The sequence below is a fragment of the Ictalurus furcatus genome, chromosome 13 (genome assembly GCF_023375685.1).
Source record: "Ictalurus furcatus strain D&B chromosome 13, Billie_1.0, whole genome shotgun sequence".
Classification (NCBI taxonomy): Eukaryota; Metazoa; Chordata; class Actinopteri; order Siluriformes; family Ictaluridae; genus Ictalurus; species Ictalurus furcatus.
Window position 1 is genome coordinate 25,863,222 of NC_071267.1, and position 10,617 is coordinate 25,873,838.

Consider the following 10,617-nt stretch of genomic DNA (forward strand, 5'->3'; position numbering starts at 1 on the left):
AAACATGAGAAATAGGTCTGTTTTTATCCGCAAACGTGCTCCGATATAAATCACGCGGCTTCGGATCAACCTTATTAGAGTGAGAAAATAATGAGGCGCTCTGAAAAAAATCTGACATAAATAATAATTGTCACCAGTATTCCCTTTACGTCCGAACATTGTAATGATAATGCACGTAGAAAGTCACTGGTGGACCTTCCCTTCATTCTTAATGCCTGCGTCAACATGTTTTTTTGTTTGTTTGTTTGTTTGGGTTTTTTTCCATTATTTTTGATACCAATGAACTGTAGGGTCATTCCATCTCAAATGGTCCAACAATTGTAAAGTTGATTGCTTGACCGTTTTTTTCTTTTTTTGAGAGATTGCCCCTATGTATTGGCATTGCAAAACCACCAGTCTTTTTTTTTTTTTTCCCCCCCTCAACAATGATATCTCACTATAACTCAAACTCAATTTTCTACAACAGAATGCTACTATAGAGGACTTATTTCTGTGAAAATTTCAGGTTATTATCTGGTCCCTCTCCAGAGATATTCAACCCGAAAGTGAGTGGAATTTAAAAATACTTACCAAGGTGCTCCCTAAAAGAATTAAGACTAACCCTCCCTATCATAAATCGACCCTAAAAGTGAGCAATCTAGAACATTAAATTGTAAAGTCTAAGGAACAGAAATGTGCAAAATGTGTATATATGTAGGCAGGTACCTTGTAATGTGCCCTAGAGATTAATTTTTTGTTCCAAGGAACTAGGGTCATCCTGAGCCGGGATATTTTTGTTTCCTTAAACAGCTGTATAACCAAAATTTGTTGTGTGCCATGACACAAAGATGACCGTCATAGTTAAAGCAAGTAAAATAAATATTTTTTAAAAAAAATTGTGGTTTTGAAATGCCAATACATAGAGCTAATCACTCAAAAATAAAAATAGGAAAATTAAAAATGGTCAAGCAACATGCACTGGACCATGGAGATGGAATGACCCTGTACTCTTAACCTCTTTACTTTCATCGGCAGGTCCAGACGCTACACAGCTTAATCTGGTGAATTATACAGCCATTTCCTAAATAATATGCTTTCAGATGAATAATAACTGAGAACTTAACATGTAAATACTCATACACTAAGTGTAGATTTATCAAGCTTATAGGACTATTCAGATGGGATAAGATTTCTGGGCATATGTCAGTTAAGTTGTGAAGTTGCCAGGTTATGTCAGTAATGATTATATATGATTCACATGAGAAGAACAATCTGCGTATAAGCTACAGAGGGAGTGCCTTCGTGATGTACGCATGGACGTCACACCAAAAAACTTCGTAATTCATAGTTTCTGCTGCTCAAACGACAAAAATATGGCGCCAGCCCGAGGCATGCCACTAGAACATCCTTGGACACCATTTGTTGACTGGACTACATGAAATAACACTCATTTTCCCAATAGTTATCATTTTATTATGAATAAATGTCATACGGCGGTGTGTACATTTATTCACCCCCTTTGAACAGCTCTGTATAACTGTGTATTTTTATGAGAGAAACTTTAATAAAGATCCCAAAGGAAATTCTTGTTCCAGCTGCTCTTTATAATATAAAACAATGGAGATAACAATGAATTAATTGGATTTTTTTTTTAGTAGAGACATTGTACAAAAAGTGCTACATATGGAAATAAAATGGACTTAATCTGGATTGTGTGTCATTAATCTACATAAAATAGTGGATGGAAAAAAAAATCAGTGTAGACTGCAAACTTATTTTGAAGGAAAAAAAAACATTGCGATGGGAGTACAGTGGCTTAGCGATTAGCACGTTTGCCTCACACCTCTGGGGTTGTGGGTTCGAATCCCGCCTCCTCTTTATGTGTTCGGAGCTTGTATGTTCTCCCTGTGCTTCGGGGGTTTCCTCCGGGTACTCCGGTTTCCTCCCCCAGTCCAAAGACTTGCATTGTAGGATGATTGGCATTTCCAAATTGTCCGTAGTGTGTGTGTGTGTGTGATTGTACCCTGTGATAGGTTGGCAACCCCATCCAGGGTGTCCCCTGCCTTGTGCCCTGAGTTCCCTGGGATAGGCTCCAGGCTCATAGCGACCCTGTGTAGGATAAGAGGTACAGAAAATAGATGTACGGATGGAAAACATTGTGTTTTGTGTAAGAATTCCTCGCGGTTACTGTGGCTAGGTTTACGTTACAAGTTTCCTTGAACAATATTGTCAGTTCACTTTTGTAACCACAAGCGACCCATATTTTTGTCTTTCATGAGACATACACACATTGATTCCTTGCGCAATTGTTTCACTGCAGCACTCATTTTCTCTAGCTTCCTTCCAGTTGTGCTTGATTCAATTCCCCAAACGTCCAGTAAATCAATACGTTCCCTGTCCTTTCACTGAATCTAGTCGCATATGTTGCTTCTCTTGTTGACATCGATGACAGGGACATGAGTATGCTCATTGAGAAAAAAAAAAAAAAATCACCTAAATTCCAAAATGGCAGTGCTCATTCATGTCGCATCGCCACATACAAATCCGATATGAATCCGATCTAGTACCACAAAGGAAGCCTCTAAAGTAGTTTTGCTGCAACCAGAGTCAATGGGGTGCAATAGTGTCACGTAATCTCTATATAAATATCCCGGCGAGAACATCACTAAACAAACAGCTTCATGAAGACCAAGGAGCTATCAAAACAAGGGCAAGATTCACTAACATTATTATGTGGTAATATTATCTTGATGTGTTTACAGTACACTGTCGTGCTTTGAATAGTAGGTAATGTCCGTCCGTTGATATTGTATTTGTAATTACAGTATAAGATTAATGTCAGGTCAGAACACAAAACAAACACACACTGAGGTGATCAGTGCTAAGGGACAGGGGCTGTAACTGATACAGCTGTATATAACCCTGTACATGCAGTCGTGCATTATTTTCTAAACTACATTTCTCAACAGAATATAAACTACCAGAACGGTGTCTGCTTAGAGGGGGGGAAAAATCGATATATTTCTCAATTGATGATGTAAATATAATATTGTAGACTGCATCCACAAATCTACCTGGAGTGTATCCTGGGCAAAATTTCAACGCTCCTATATTATAAAGACCGAGTGTGTGTGATGATCTGCAGAATGTGCCGCCTGGGGGATCTTTCATGGGAAGATAATGACCATATCTAGGTCCCATCTTGGAAATTACACCTCTGTCTTCTCTCTCTCTCTCTCTCTCTCTCACACACACACACACACACACACACACACAAACACACAGATTTTTCTTGTCACACAGCAACTTTATTACCACTGACCTGTGTAGCGTATTACAATAGATGAATAATGCTATGCCTAATCCTACTCCAAATCTAAACACAACAGCTGTTTTCAGAATTTTTTTTTTTTTTTGGGGGGGGGGGGGGGGGGGGGGTAACCAAGGGGATAATTGTTCTCTTCCCTCCCCAAAAAGAGCCAATCATGAACAGAATCATTGCTGCTGAGGTAGCTAGATCTTCTACGACAGGGTGCTCGTCTCATTTATGGCGAAAGGTCGTTTTGCATTTTGTTGCAAACTGGTGATTATAAGCTCCGCCCCCAAAAGCCTTTTGCTTCACCACAATCGGGATGCGATATAATCTGAGACGTTTTTTCCGCACAATCCTCTCATGTCTATAATCATTTCAGAATACGGTTCCAAAGCAGGGGCTAAAGCTAGCCAAGAGTCATATATGTGTATTCATTGGCTTTTACCTAATGAGTTTATGGCTCAATGAAAAGTTTCAGAAAAACATATCCATTTTTTTTTCTGCTATTGTTTGATTACGATTTTTTTTTTTTTTTTTCACAAAGAAGCAAAACAAATACAAGTCACTTTTTCTATACAAAAATTTTGTATCTGTTATTTCTATATTTTTCAATTCTCCTGTCTGAATTTTGAAACAATAACCATTTATGGCTTATATATATATATATGTGTGTGTAACCATATGTATACGCACACAGACCATTTCACTTTTGTCAACCTTAAAGCACAGATCTGCCATAGGAACCATGAGCGATACGAATACCACAATATTATCCTCCACAAACTGACCATAAACAAGTCAGAGATATTCATAGAAATAACAGAAAGAACTAGGACTTGAGGCCTTCGATGGCCTGAACATTTAAACTGCACAATGAGGCACAGAAACACCAAAAAAATAAATAAATAAATAAAAAACAGAAAAAAGAAAGTTACAGCGCGAGCTCCAGTCTCCACCGTCTTTGTTTCAAGGTGCAGAAACTATGCCCACTAGTATAGCTACTTGGACAGAGAAGAAAAAATATCCACACAGAGAAGTGAAGGTGAGGTGTCTCACAGCTCTTTCGTTGTCTCTCGCCCACACACACTCTGGAAGAGCAAGAGGGAGATGACGCTGCCAGCCTCCAGTAACCTGACACCTACAGATCCGCTGCCCAGCATCCGTCCTACAGAGAAATTCCTCCTCTCACTCTGTGACACCGCCTAACGTTTATTTATCTCTCCAAATTGTTCCCTTGACACTGCTCGCCACTGGTCAGCTCTGTGTGTTTGTGGGTTTCATGTTCTTTCGCTCACTGGCATCAGACTTCACAATCTACTATGGCCTGACTTAAATGTCAGCACCTACGCAGTACCAGCGCGACAGAAAGTACGGGAAAACTGCGTGCTAGCCAAAACATGCTGAGCTAAACATGTCGGCAAGATATTATTACATAACGTCATTCATTACAAATATCAAATAAGAGTACGCAATATAATGGACTTCGTTGCGTTTTAAGTATAGTGCTTATGTAGTATACAAATACTACTTCTAGAACTAATAACATGAATAGTACTACTACTGTTAATACTACTGATAATACTGAGTATTTCTGATACTAATGCTATTACTTATACTAGACTTACTATTACTACTACAGCTACCACAAATACTACTTCTAGTTCTATTACAGCAATATAAACACTAATATTGCTATTACTAATAGTACTACAACTACTACTTTTACTGCTGGTAATACTACTACTAATAGTATTACTACGATTCATACTACAGCTACTACTACCACTATAGCTACTACAAATACTACTTTTAGTACTACGAAAACAAATACTAATACAACTCCTTCTCCTCCTCCTGTTTCTCCTGCTACCACTACTACTATTATTATTATCCATCCATCCATCCATCCATCCATCTTCTATACCGCTTATCCTACTGGGTCATGGGGAACCTCGAGCTATCCCAGGGAGCATGGGACACAAGGCGGGGTACACCCTGGACCAATCCATCGCAGGGCACAATCACATACACATTCGCACACCCATTCATACACTATGAACACTTTGGAAAAGCCAATCAGTCTACCATGCATGTCTTTGGACTGGGGGAGGAAACCGGAGTCCCCGGAGGAAACGCATCGGGAGAACGTGGAAACCATGGAGGTGTGGGGCGAATGTGAGGCGCATTATTATTATTATTATTATTATCATCTACAAAATAAAGAGACAACACTGTTGTGTTGTTGCAACGTCTTCATGTTTATTGATGTATGGGGAAAATGGCCAAGAAAGCGTTCATGCCAATTTTAAATTTTTGAAAAAATTCCAAATTTGGCATAAAAGTAAGAACAGCAGGTTTAGTAACTGAGGTACAATCAGGGAACGTCACAGCGGGAGTCCTGCTGGATTGCTGCTCCAAATGCCTGAGTATAGAGTGATGAATATAATAGAAAATAAAGCGCAGGGGCCAGCTGCGGCTAGACTGAAGTGATGCTGCTGCATATAACACCCACACACCCACCCACCCACACACACACACACACGTCTCTAACACGGTTTGCTTTTGCTCTGTTTTGTTTTGCATCCTCGGCTTTGGCACTTTGAGAGTGCGAGAGGTCTTCACGTTCTCATTTTTCTCAGATGCTTGTTTGTAAAGTGTAGAGTAGGGGCAGGGCTATTTGTCTTCATCTTTTTTTTTTTGTTTTTCCTGTCTTTTTTTTCTTCTTCCCACTGCACCTCACAGGAACCAAACCAAAATGCTAAAAGCATTTCGTTTGTTCTGGGCCTTTTCTTGCTAGAACAAAGCCACCCTGCAGAATCAGCTTGTTGCTGTAACCTTTAAAAGGAAATGAAGTCAGAGGGGTTCTGCTGGAGTTGACGCCTAATTTGTCCACATCGTATATAAATTATTGCTGCTTTGTCACTGAATGCACAATCAATGTACAAAAAGGGCAGCCGATAATATATTGGATGTTTTTTTTTTTGCTGTTTGTCTTGCGCCGCTATACCTGCCGAGATTGTGAGTCATGAAGATTTTATGCACTTGTGCTTAAATTACTTTGTTTTTCTTTTTCGTTTTATTATTTATTTTTTAATATATATATATATAAATATTGTGTAAAACAGGAGATCACTCCAGTTTATATAGGAGCACTATTTAATGCCAAGGATACACAATTTTTAAAAAACAAAACAAAAAAAAACACAATGTTACATGATGTTAATATACATAAGAAGGTGCTATGACCATAAAAGCATATTACAAAAGTAAATAAAAAATAAAATTAATTTTATATATATATATATATATATATATATATATATATATATATATATATATATATATATATATATATATATATATATATTCATGAAATTGCTAATTAAATTATGTTGCTATCTAAAAAAAAAATGTATCACTATGTCTACATGAATTAATACTGTTTTTTTTTGTTTGTTTGTTTGTTTGTTTGTTTGTTTGTTTGTTTGTTTTTAGGGCTTCCATATATTTGTGTACTAAAATAATGGAGCCTATGTTCAATTATTAAATGAACGATTTTGTGCCCAAGAAATGTCCATAGCTTCAGAGTTATAATAGCTTTGACCTTGTGTTTATCTGCCGTGACATTTTATAAACACTTTGTCTACACTATCATAAACTGTTCAAGATTTTTGGACTATAACGTCTAAATCTGTGGAATTTGTCCTTTCTGAGACGAGACCGCGTTGCCATATAGAAGAATTTTGAGTTATTTTGGATTTAATACCACAGTGCTGTTGAGTTCTTGATCCTGATTGGTCAGAAGGTGTTGGTTAATTATTGTTTTTCCCTCTAATACGTCATACAGCGGATTAAAAACGTAAAAAAGAAAGATGTTTTCCGTAAGGAGATGTTGATTTAACATTAATAAGTTAAAAGAAAGGAAAAAAGTGACACTGGTGAGGGAACACCTGTATAAAACAGGAACGAACTCGTCTCAAGGGTGTTTCATGACATTAAATGTAACTATAAGTGGTTAAAAGAGTGTTTTATGCTTTACATAAGAACAGCTTGGGTTTGAGACATTCTCTCATCTCAACAAGACATTTTTAATGATTATTGACAGAATTCAACATCTGCACTTCCAGTACATCCTGAATAAGTGAGTTTAGAGTAAACAAGTTTCTCAGTATGGGAAAAACTGTTGTTGTTGTTGTTGTTGTTGTTTTGGATCTGACGTCCATGTTGCTTGCTACTATGAGACACCCTGTTCTTTTGTTTCTCGTACATAACGTGCTCAGGTATTATGGGTCTAGGTAGGTCCGTGTCCTTGTATGACGAGAGCGTCTTCTCTCGCTCATTAGCGAGTCAGCATGCTGCCCAGGGTTAAATTGGTGGCAGACTGCCAGCGCTAGTCCGGCCTCCCGCTCTGTTTCCTCATCAACGCACCACTTAGTCACCGGCGGCAGACAGCCATTTGTCAAAAGGGACTTGTGTTTCAAAAGCGGCCGCCTGTCAGCTGGCCTGTAAAAAGAGAAAGAGGAATGAAAAACACACTGATCTGCCTTTCTCTCTGTCAGCACGCCCAGATAGCGCTGGCCAAACAGCGTGGCGAAGCTGCCAGATTCCTCTCGCTCTGACATCCACTCGGAGGCTGTAGCAGCAGCAGCGCAGTGCGGCGTGTGTTCTCTCGCTGCTGCGTCTCGAAGCCGTCAGACTTCCCAGCGGGAGTCAGGAGAGCTGAGGCTGCATTTCGCTTATTACATCTGTGCAGAGCTGCCACATTATCCGCCTAGACCTACCTGATTAGCATGTATAATCGATTTATCTTTTCCACTGTCCATATGATATGATATGATATGATATGATATGACACGATATGATATAATACGATGTGACATAATGTGATATGATATTTACCTGTACGTTCATTTCATCACATGCGGAACGAAGCACGTGCTGTCACGAAATGCAGGAAAGATGTTTCCCCGTCTTTCGATTATGGAAACGGTGCGGTCAGGCCTGAGCCGGTCACCGGATGGTTTATGCATGAAGCCGGATTCAACCTGGATGCATTTCAGGGCTTTTTACAAAGCGCTCAAACTCGTTTGCATTTATGTGCAGATGACTGTGCGCTAGTCTGCTGCTGAGTCTGGGGTTTAGGGCGGATTCTGAGTCTGGGGTTTTATTACGCAGATTCATTAGCGTTAACTCGCGCCGCTGACTCCGGTGAAGCAGAGTCTTTAAGAGCATTATACGGCCAGGGAAAAGTTTCTCAACGGCTGATATTTTAGCGTTTTTGCGTTAAATGCGCTTACCGTTTGAAAATCTGACCAAGCATTGAATCGAGAGGCGTTTGTTAATTAAACAGTTAGACGTCATGTTATTGGGTCGATCTGAATCTAATCAAATCTGGAAAAGCCAAAAAATCTTTATACAGTTTATACTAGCATTGTCTATCATTCGTGTCTCGATACGCTTAATGTCTTTACCCTATAGACTCGTTAAGCACTTCTAAGATCGGAGAGCGAGCTGTTAAATTCCCCAAAATTTCCCAAAAATGTTTCCTTATTTCACCGATATTGATGATAATTGATCATCGATATGACAGCACAGTCTGGAGTATGATATTTGTTGAACGAGCGCATTAACATGAACCCGTCGCTCATGTTCCGGCCGGAACTACTTCCCGAGCTGTGCTGTTATACGAAAATAATACGAAAACGCAACCTTCTGGCCAATCAGATTCGAGGATTCAACCGCCCTGTGGTATAAAAGGACACCTTCTCAAGTTTGTTGTGTAAACTGTTATAAAACCTAAGACGTGCCAGGTGTCCAGTATACATGTACAGTGTGACACCTTTTCATATCACATGAGGGAAACTGAATAGGTTAAATCCCTGTCGTGTCAAGGAGTTATGAATGTCATGTGATCCTGGAGTATTTCAACATCCTCGGCTTATTGGTCACCGGCAAAGCAGCTTTTGTAAGGCTTTTACCTTACTCCTGAGATAGGATTCAAATCGGATATTTTACCTGTGACCTTTAACAGAACTGAGCACTCGGTAGAAAATGTCAGATACGTCTCTGATACATCTCTGAAGTGTGACACATTGTGTGCATCCTTCTCACTTCACTTCATGCCTTTGTCCTTCTGAAGCCCTGACAGAAAAAAAAAAAAATGTCTGTACATAAGGATATAAACTGCGTCAGTAGGTAATGCGTTTAGTCTCTACCACATCTCTGTTCAGTTCTGCACTCTGATTGGAAGTTGTTAAGTCGTTTAATGTGATAGGATGATATTAATCATCTCTATAGTAACAACATACACGAGAGGGTTTTCTGTGAAGAGACGCTTATTTAACTTTTATGGAAGGAGTCTCCAATGTTAGTGCCTTGTAACAGTCTGTGTTTTTTTCATCTTATTAACTTCAAGTAAGGTTCACAGGTCACCCAGAAGTCGCCTAATGGACGCAAGTGTGCGTCTTTTCATGACCCGGTGAAACGTCGGTGTTCCGTACGATCGCTGCTTCACTTCGAGAAAGCAAAATCGTGTCGTTCTTCGCTGTCGCCGTGAAAAACTCGTAAATGCTACGGCTGTAGATGGTGCCGTCGCCGTATACGGACCCAAAGACACGCCCACTCGGGGTCGCATTCCATATAGACACTCAAAATCACACTGTGTGCAGTGTTTAAAAAGTGTACAGAATGTCTAATATGAAATTAGCATTTGAATACAGTTTGCTTTCATTTGTATCGTGTCGTGTTTTACGATGCAGAAACTCCTTCTTTGACGGGTTTGCATAATGCAGTGTGGAATTTGTCTCGGGGTTTCTGAGCATTGATCCCATTGTTTCTTTTTCAAAATCCACCTGTGCTAGTAAAACTGTGTGTATTAGCAGCAATATCAGTAAACATAAACCAAAGGGGAAAAAAAAAAGGTTAGATTATAATTATGATTATCACTGAGACATGTATGTAAGATGCAGTATGGCTCTGAGGTATGTTTAAGCCAGACAGTACATGTAGTAGTGGTAGTAATAGTAGGAGTTGTAAAAGTAGTAGTAGTAGAAGCAGTAGTAGTAGTAGTAGTAGTGGTAGTAGTAGTAGTAGAAGTAGTAGTAATAGTAGTAGTAGTAGTAGTAGTAATAGTAGTAGTAGTAATGGTAGTAGTAGTAGTAGTATTCCTAGCAGCAGCAGCAGCAGTAGTAGTAGTAATAGTAATAGTAGAAGTAGTAGTAATAGTAGTAGTAATAGTAATAGTAATAGTAGTAATAGTAGTAATAGTAGTAGTAGTAGTAGTAATAGTAATAGTAGTAGTAGTAATAGTAATAGTAGTAATAGTA